The sequence below is a fragment of the Pelobates fuscus genome, chromosome 10, assembly GCF_036172605.1.
Source record: "Pelobates fuscus isolate aPelFus1 chromosome 10, aPelFus1.pri, whole genome shotgun sequence".
NCBI classification, from domain to species: Eukaryota; Metazoa; Chordata; class Amphibia; order Anura; family Pelobatidae; genus Pelobates; species Pelobates fuscus.
In genome coordinates this window covers 10,730,643-10,738,142 of record NC_086326.1, presented here as the reverse complement: position 1 = coordinate 10,738,142, position 7,500 = coordinate 10,730,643, and the positions used below count along the sequence as shown (strand labels likewise).

The 7,500-nt window shown below is 38.0% G+C and overlaps 11 non-coding genes across 11 annotated transcripts; 9 read left to right on the top strand and 2 right to left on the bottom strand.

Annotated features, from left to right (window-relative positions):
• Positions 1 to 247: 247 nt before the first annotated feature.
• Positions 248 to 356, top strand: TRNAL-CAA (transfer RNA leucine (anticodon CAA)). The gene is made up of 2 exons: positions 248 to 285; positions 311 to 356. It is a non-coding gene; the product is annotated as a tRNA-Leu (tRNA).
• A 280-nt stretch (positions 357 to 636) lies between these two features.
• TRNAG-CCC (transfer RNA glycine (anticodon CCC)) lies at positions 637 to 707 on the top strand. Its single transcript has one exon. It is a non-coding gene; the product is annotated as a tRNA-Gly (tRNA).
• A 1,174-nt stretch (positions 708 to 1,881) lies between these two features.
• On the top strand, positions 1,882 to 1,990 carry TRNAL-CAA (transfer RNA leucine (anticodon CAA)). The gene is made up of 2 exons: positions 1,882 to 1,919; positions 1,945 to 1,990. It is a non-coding gene; the product is annotated as a tRNA-Leu (tRNA).
• Positions 1,991 to 2,270: 280 nt separating this feature from the next.
• TRNAG-CCC (transfer RNA glycine (anticodon CCC)) lies at positions 2,271 to 2,341 on the top strand. Its single transcript has one exon. It is a non-coding gene; the product is annotated as a tRNA-Gly (tRNA).
• A 937-nt stretch (positions 2,342 to 3,278) lies between these two features.
• On the bottom strand, positions 3,279 to 3,350 carry TRNAQ-UUG (transfer RNA glutamine (anticodon UUG)). Its single transcript has one exon. It is a non-coding gene; the product is annotated as a tRNA-Gln (tRNA).
• Positions 3,351 to 3,511: 161 nt separating this feature from the next.
• Positions 3,512 to 3,620, top strand: TRNAL-CAA (transfer RNA leucine (anticodon CAA)). Its single transcript has 2 exons — positions 3,512 to 3,549; positions 3,575 to 3,620. It is a non-coding gene; the product is annotated as a tRNA-Leu (tRNA).
• Positions 3,621 to 3,900: 280 nt separating this feature from the next.
• On the top strand, positions 3,901 to 3,971 carry TRNAG-CCC (transfer RNA glycine (anticodon CCC)). The gene has a single exon. It is a non-coding gene; the product is annotated as a tRNA-Gly (tRNA).
• A 937-nt stretch (positions 3,972 to 4,908) lies between these two features.
• TRNAQ-UUG (transfer RNA glutamine (anticodon UUG)) lies at positions 4,909 to 4,980 on the bottom strand. The gene has a single exon. It is a non-coding gene; the product is annotated as a tRNA-Gln (tRNA).
• A 161-nt stretch (positions 4,981 to 5,141) lies between these two features.
• On the top strand, positions 5,142 to 5,250 carry TRNAL-CAA (transfer RNA leucine (anticodon CAA)). Its single transcript has 2 exons — positions 5,142 to 5,179; positions 5,205 to 5,250. It is a non-coding gene; the product is annotated as a tRNA-Leu (tRNA).
• Positions 5,251 to 6,785: 1,535 nt separating this feature from the next.
• TRNAL-CAA (transfer RNA leucine (anticodon CAA)) lies at positions 6,786 to 6,894 on the top strand. Its single transcript has 2 exons — positions 6,786 to 6,823; positions 6,849 to 6,894. It is a non-coding gene; the product is annotated as a tRNA-Leu (tRNA).
• Positions 6,895 to 7,174: 280 nt separating this feature from the next.
• TRNAG-CCC (transfer RNA glycine (anticodon CCC)) lies at positions 7,175 to 7,245 on the top strand. The gene has a single exon. It is a non-coding gene; the product is annotated as a tRNA-Gly (tRNA).
• Positions 7,246 to 7,500: the final 255 nt, after the last annotated feature.

The following is a 7,500-nucleotide window of genomic DNA, read 5'->3' as shown; positions in this document are numbered from 1 at the left end:
TTAAAAGAAGCACATAGGTCCCACGAGATTTGAACTCGGATCACTGGATTCAAAGTCCAGAGTGCTAAACATTACACCATGGAACCCCTACATGACTCCACCAACTGGAAGAACCCCTGGATCTCAGATCTTCGATAACGGTAGAATATCACCTCTCACTCAATTTCAATAAAAGTGGGCAATTGTAAGGAAAATGTAGACTTTGCACAAGTAGCAGACTTTTCCTGCCAAACATGCTACACACAGTGTCAGGATGGCCGAGCGGTATAAGGCGCCAGACTCAAGATCAACTTCTTCCACAACCTGGGTGTTCTGGTCTCCACATGGAGGCGTGGGTTCAAATCCCACTTCTGACAGCTTTTTCATATTTTTTGCTTTTCATTCTTAAAATTCCATCCTTTTACATTGAAAATAGGAAAATGATCACGTTTTAATGGGCAGAAGAATTCATCGTCTAGGCATTGAACCCAAATGATAAGGTAAACATTAAGGTGGAGAATTAAGGTTTTCACCCTTTTAACACATGACTATTATGAATTTATTCCCGAATGGTGTGTAGTATATTTTTACAACAGAACATGTTAGAGCAATGCTCAAAGAGTGCATCTTGACAGTTAGAGTACACCCATGCAGCTTGCGCTAGTAGTGTAGGGGTATCATGCAAGATTCCCATTCTTGCGACCTGGGTTCGAGTCCCAGCTAGTGCATTGTGTGACAATGCTAGTTTTTATTCTTAAACTGCACATGTGACTTAGCTATAATTTAGAAACAGTAATTATATTGTGCTTTGATTGATTACATTTCTGATGAGTTTTATTTTTTCACTGGCTTTAATAAATCTTTACATTCCCAAGTTGAAGTCAACAGTTCTTATGGAGCAATTTTCCCCATTGCACTTTATACAGATTTCAATCATTCAGTCTTTATTCTCAACTTACCAGTGCCAGGTAAGTTGAAGTCAACAGTTCTTATGGAGCAATTTTCCCCATTGCACTTTTATCTATCCTTAATACAGATTTCAATCATTCAGTCTTTATTCTCAACTTACCAGTGCCAGGTGCAGTATGACACCTTCTATAAAGTCATTTGCTCATTATGGCTTCATAGCAGGTGTTTAGAATTGATCATTATCTTTAAGTCTGAATGCTTCTGATGATGACATTTCAAAGATTATTTTCTGGATTCTGTTCTTTTGGGGTGTCATTATTCGCTGGTTGTTAAACTCTACGGCATGTATCCTTCTTTGAAGTCATTCTCTGGGCCCTAGACTAACATTGTCTTAATGTGATGCTCTTCATTGGGGATTAACGATTCTGACCAGGAATGATCCATCCTTTTCCATTTAAAATAGGAAACTAATCACTTTATAATAGTCAGAAGAATAATGCATCATCTAGGAATTGATACCAAATGATTTATGTTGGCCTGATCCATACCCATGGATAAGAAATGAAGCATTTCTAGGTATGCATAAATGCTTGAAAGAAATGAAACCTAGCAGATGCCAGAGATGTCTATTGGTATCTAATGTCGAGAGGGCTGACTCCAATTTGGCAGATTATATATGCTTAAATTAGATTTTAAGAAAGAATGTTTTGTTGAATGTAGCTTTCTCTTGATGTGAAATTTTTAAAAGAAGCACATAGGTCCCACCGAGATTTGAACTCGGATCACTGGATTCAAAGTCCAGAGTGCTAACCATTACATGACTCCATGACCCCCTACATGACTCCACCAACTGGAAGAACCCCTGGATCTCAGATCTTCGATAACGGTAGAATATCACCTCTCACTCAATTTCAATAAAAGTGGGCAATTGTAAGGAAAATGTAGACTTTGCACAAGTTGCAGACTTTTCCTGCCAAACATGCTACACACAGTGTCAGGATGGCCGAGCGGTCTAAGGCGCCAGACTCAAGATAAACTTCTTCCACAACCTGGGTGTTCTGGTCTCCACATGGAGGCGTGGGTTCAAATCCCACTTCTGACAGCTTTTTCATATTTTTTGCTTTTCATTCTTAAAATTCCATCCTTTTACATTGAAAATAGGAAAATGATCACGTTTTAATGGGCAGAAGAATTCATCGTCTAGGCATTGAACCCAAATGATAAGGTAAACATTAAGGTGGAGAATTAAGGTTTTCACCCTTTTACCACATGACTATTATGAATTTATTCCCGAATGGTGTGTAGTATATTTTTACAACAGAACATGTTAGAGCAATGCTCAAAGAGTGCATCTTGACAGTTAGAGGACACCCATGCAGCTTGCGCTAGTAGTGTAGGGGTATCATGCAAGATTCCCATTCTTGCGACCTGAGTTCGAGTCCCAGCTAGCGCATTGTGTGACAATGCTAGTTTTTATTCTTAAACTGCACATGTGACTTAGCTATAATTTAGAAACAGTAATTATATTGTGCTTTGATTGATTACATTTCTGATGAGTTTTATTTTTTCACTGGCTTTAAGAAATCTTTACATTCCCAAGTTGAAGTCAACAGTTCTTATGGAGCAATTTTCCCCATTGCACTTTATACAGATTTCAATCATTCAGTCTTTATTCTCAACTTACCAGTGCCAGGTAAGTTGAAGTCAACAGTTCTTATGGAGCAATTTTCCCCATTGCACTTTTATCTATCCTTAATACAGATTTCAATCATTCAGTCTTTATTCTCAACTTACCAGTGCCAGGTGCAGTATGACACCTTCTATAAAGTCATTTGCTCATTATGGCTTCATAGCAGGTGTTTAGAATTGATCATTATCTTTAAGTCTGAATGCTTCTGATGATGACATTTCAAAGATTATTTTCTGGATTCTGTTCTTTTGGGGTGTCATTATTCGCTGGTTGTTAAACTCTACGGCATGTATCCTTCTTTGAAGTCATTCTCTGTGCCCTAGACTAACATTGTCTTAATGTGATGCTCTTCATTGGGGATTAACGATTCTGACCAGGAATGATCCATCCTTTTCCATTTAAAATAGGAAACTAATCACTTTATAATAGTCAGAAGAATAATGCATCATCTAGGAATTGATACCAAATGATTTATGTTGGCCTGATCCATACCCATGGTTAAGAAATGAAGCATTTCTAGGTATGCATAAATGCTTGAAAGAAATGAAACCTAGCAGATGCCAGAGATGTCCATTGGTATCTAATGTCGAGAGGGCTGACTCCAATTTGGCAGATTATATATGCTTAAATTAGATTTTAAGAAAGAATGTTTTGTTGAATGTAGCTTTCTCTTGATGTGAAATTTTTAAAAGAAGCACATAAGTCCCACCGAGATTTGAACTCGGATCACTGGATTCAAACTCCAGAGTGCTAACCATTACACCATGGAACCCCTACATGACTCCACCAACTGGAAGAACCCCTGGATCTCAGATCTTCGATAACGGTAGAATATCACCTCTCACTCAATTTCAATAAAAGTGGGCAATTGTAAGGAAAATGTAGACTTTGCACAAGTAGCAGACTTTTCCTGCCAAACATGCTACACACAGTGTCAGGATGGCCGAGCGGTCTAAGGCGCCAGACTCAAGATAAACTTCTTCCACAACCTGGGTGTTCTGGTCTCCACATGGAGGCGTGGGTTCAAATCCCACTTCTGACAGCTTTTTCATATTTTTTGCTTTTCATTCTTAAAATTCCATCCTTTTACATTGAAAATAGGAAAATGATCACGTTTTAATGGGCAGAAGAATTCATCGTCTAGGCATTGAACCCAAATGATAAGGTAAACATTAAGGTGGAGAATTAAGGTTTTCACCCTTTTACCACATGACTATTATGAATTTATTCCCGAATGGTGTGTAGTATATTTTTAAAACAGAACATGTTAGAGCAATGCTCAAAGAGTGCATCTTGACAGTTAGAGGACACCCATGCAGCTTGCGCTAGTAGTGTAGGGGTATCATGCAAGATTCCCATTCTTGCGACCTGGGTTCGAGTCCCAGCTAGCGCATTGTGTGACAATGCTAGTTTTTATTCTTAAACTGCACATGTGACTTAGCTATAATTTAGAAACAGTAATTATATTGTGCTTTGATTGATTACATTTCTGATGAGTTTTATTTTTTCACTGGCTTTAAGAAATCTTTACATTCCCAAGTTGAAGTCAACAGTTCTTATGGAGCAATTTTCCCCATTGCACTTTATACAGATTTCAATCATTCAGTCTTTATTCTCAACTTACCAGTGCCAGGTAAGTTGAAGTCAACAGTTCTTATGGAGCAATTTTCCCCATTGCACTTTTATCTATCCTTAATACAGATTTCAATCATTCAGTCTTTATTCTCAACTTACCAGTGCCAGGTGCAGTATGACACCTTCTATAAAGTCATTTGCTCATTATGGCTTCATAGCAGGTGTTTAGAATTGATCATTATCTTTAAGTCTGAATGCTTCTGATGATGACATTTCAAAGATTATTTTCTGGATTCTGTTCTTTTGGGGTGTCATTATTCGCTGGTTGTTAAACTCTACGGCATGTATCCTTCTTTGAAGTCATTCTCTGTGCCCTAGACTAACATTGTCTTAATGTGATGCTCTTCATTGGGGATTAACGATTCTGACCAGGAATGATCCATCCTTTTCCATTTAAAATAGGAAACTAATTACTTTATAATAGTCAGAAGAATAATGCATCATCTAGGAATTGATACCAAATGATTTATGTTGGCCTGATCCATACCCATGGTTAAGAAATGAAGCATTTCTAGGTATGCATAAATGCTTGAAAGAAATGAAACCTAGCAGATGCCAGAGATGTCCATTGGTATCTAATGTCGAGAGGGCTGACTCCAATTTGGCAGATTATATATGCTTAAATTAGATTTTAAGAAAGAATGTTTTGTTGAATGTAGCTTTCTCTTGATGTGAAATTTTTAAAAGAAGCACATAGGTCCCACCAAGATTTGAACTCGGATCACTGGATTCAAAGTCCAGAGTGCTAAACATTACACCATGGAACCCCTACATGACTCCACCAACTGGAAGAATCCTTGGATCTCAGATCTTCGATAACGGTAGAATATCACCTCTCACTCAATTTCAATAAAAGTGGGCAATTGTAAGGAAAATGTAGACTTTGCACAAGTAGCAGACTTTTCCTGCCAAACATGCTACACACAGTGTCAGGATGGCCGAGCGGTCTAAGGCACCAGACTCAAGATCAACTTCTTCCACAACCTGGGTGTTCTGGTCTCCACATGGAGGCGTGGGTTCAAATCCCACTTCTGACAGCTTTTTCATATTTTTTGCTTTTCATTCTTAAAATTCCATCCTTTTACATTGAAAATAGGAAAATGATCACGTTTTAATGGGCAGAAGAATTCATCGTCTAGGCATTGAACCCAAATGATAAGGTAAACATTAAGGTGGAGAATTAAGGTTTTCACCCTTTTACCACATGACTATTATGAATTTATTCCCGAATGGTGTGTAGTATATTTTTACAACAGAACATGTTAGAGCAATGCTCAAAGAGTGCATCTTGACTGTTAGAGGACGCCCATGCAGCTTGCACTAGTAGTGTAGGGGTGTCATGCAAGATTCCCATTCTTGCGACCTGGGTTCGAGTCCCAGCTAGCGCATTGTGTGACAATGCTAGTTTTTATTCTTAAACTGCACATGTGACTTAGCTATAATTTAGAAAGAGTGATTATATTGTGCTTTGATTGATTACATTTCTGATGAGTTTTATTTTTTCACTGGCTTTAAGAAATCTTTACATTCCCAAGTTGAAGTCAACAGTTCTTATGGAGCAATTTTCCCCATTGCACTTTATACAGATTTCAATCATTCAGTCTTTATTCTCAACTTACCAGTGCCAGGTAAGTTGAAGTCAACAGTTCTTATGGAGCAATTTTCCCCATTGCACTTTTATCTATCCTTAATACAGATTTCAATCATTCAGTCTTTATTCTCAACTTACCAGTGCCAGGTGCAGTATGACACCTTCTATAAAGTCATTTGCTCATTATGGCTTCATAGCAGGTGTTTAGAATTGATCATTATCTTTAAGTCTGAATGCTTCTGATGATGACATTTCAAAGATTATTTTCTGGATTCTGTTCTTTTGGGGTGTCATTATTCGCTGGTTGTTAAACTCTACGGCATGTATCCTTCTTTGAAGTCATTCTCTGGGCCCTAGACTAACATTGTCTTAATGTGATGCTCTTCATTGGGGATTAACGATTCTGACCAGGAATGATCCATCCTTTTCCATTTAAAATAGGAAACTAATCACTTTATAATAGTCAGAAGAATAATGCATCATCTAGGCATTGATACCAAATGATTTATGTTGGCCTGATCCATACCCATGGTTAAGAAATGAAGCATTTCTAGGTATGCATAAATGCTTGAAAGAAATGAAACCTAGCAGATGCCAGAGATGTCTATTGATGTCTATTGGTATCTAATGTCGAGAGGGCTGACTCCAATTTGGCAGATTATATATGCTTAAATTAGATTTTAAGAAAGAATGTTTTGTTGAATGTAGCTTTCTCTTGATGTGAAATTTTTAAAAGAAGCACATAGGTCCCACCGAGATTTGAACTCGGATCACTGGATTCAAAGTCCAGAGTGCTAACCATTACATGACTCCATGACCCCCTACATGACTCCACCAACTGGAAGAACCCCTGGATCTCAGATCTTCGATAACGGTAGAATATCACCTCTCACTCAATTTCAATAAAAGTGGGCAATTGTAAGGAAAATGTAGACTTTGCACAAGTAGCAGACTTTTCCTGCCAAACATGCTACACACAGTGTCAGGATGGCCGAGCGGTCTAAGGCGCCAGACTCAAGATCAACTTCTTCCACAACCTGGGTGTTCTGGTCTCCACATGGAGGCGTGGGTTCAAATCCCACTTCTGACAGCTTTTTCATATTTTTTGCTTTTCTTTCTTAAAATTCCATCCTTTTACATTGAAAATAGGAAAATGATCACGTTTTAATGGGCAGAAGAATTCATCGTCTAGGCATTGAACCCAAATGATAAGGTAAACATTAAGGTGGAGAATTAAGGTTTTCACCCTTTTACCACATGACTATTATGAATTTATTCCCGAATGGTGTGTAGTATATTTTTACAACAGAACATGTTAGAGCAATGCTCAAAGAGTGCATCTTGACAGTTAGAGTACACCTATGCAGCTTGCGCTAGTAGTGTAGGGGTATCATGCAAGATTCCCATTCTTGCGACCTGGGTTCGAGTCCCAGCTAGCGCATCGTGTGACAATGCTAGTTTTTATTCTTAAACTGCACATGTGACTTAGCTATAATTTAGAAACAGTGATTATATTGTGCTTTGATTGATTACATTTCTGATGAGTTTTAATTTTTCACTGGCTTTAAGAAATCTTTACATTCCCAAGTTGAAGTCAACAGTTCTTATGGAGCAATTTTCCCCATTGCACTTTATACAGATTTCAATCATTCAGTCTTTATTCTCAACTTACCAGTGCCAGGTAAGTTGAAGTCAA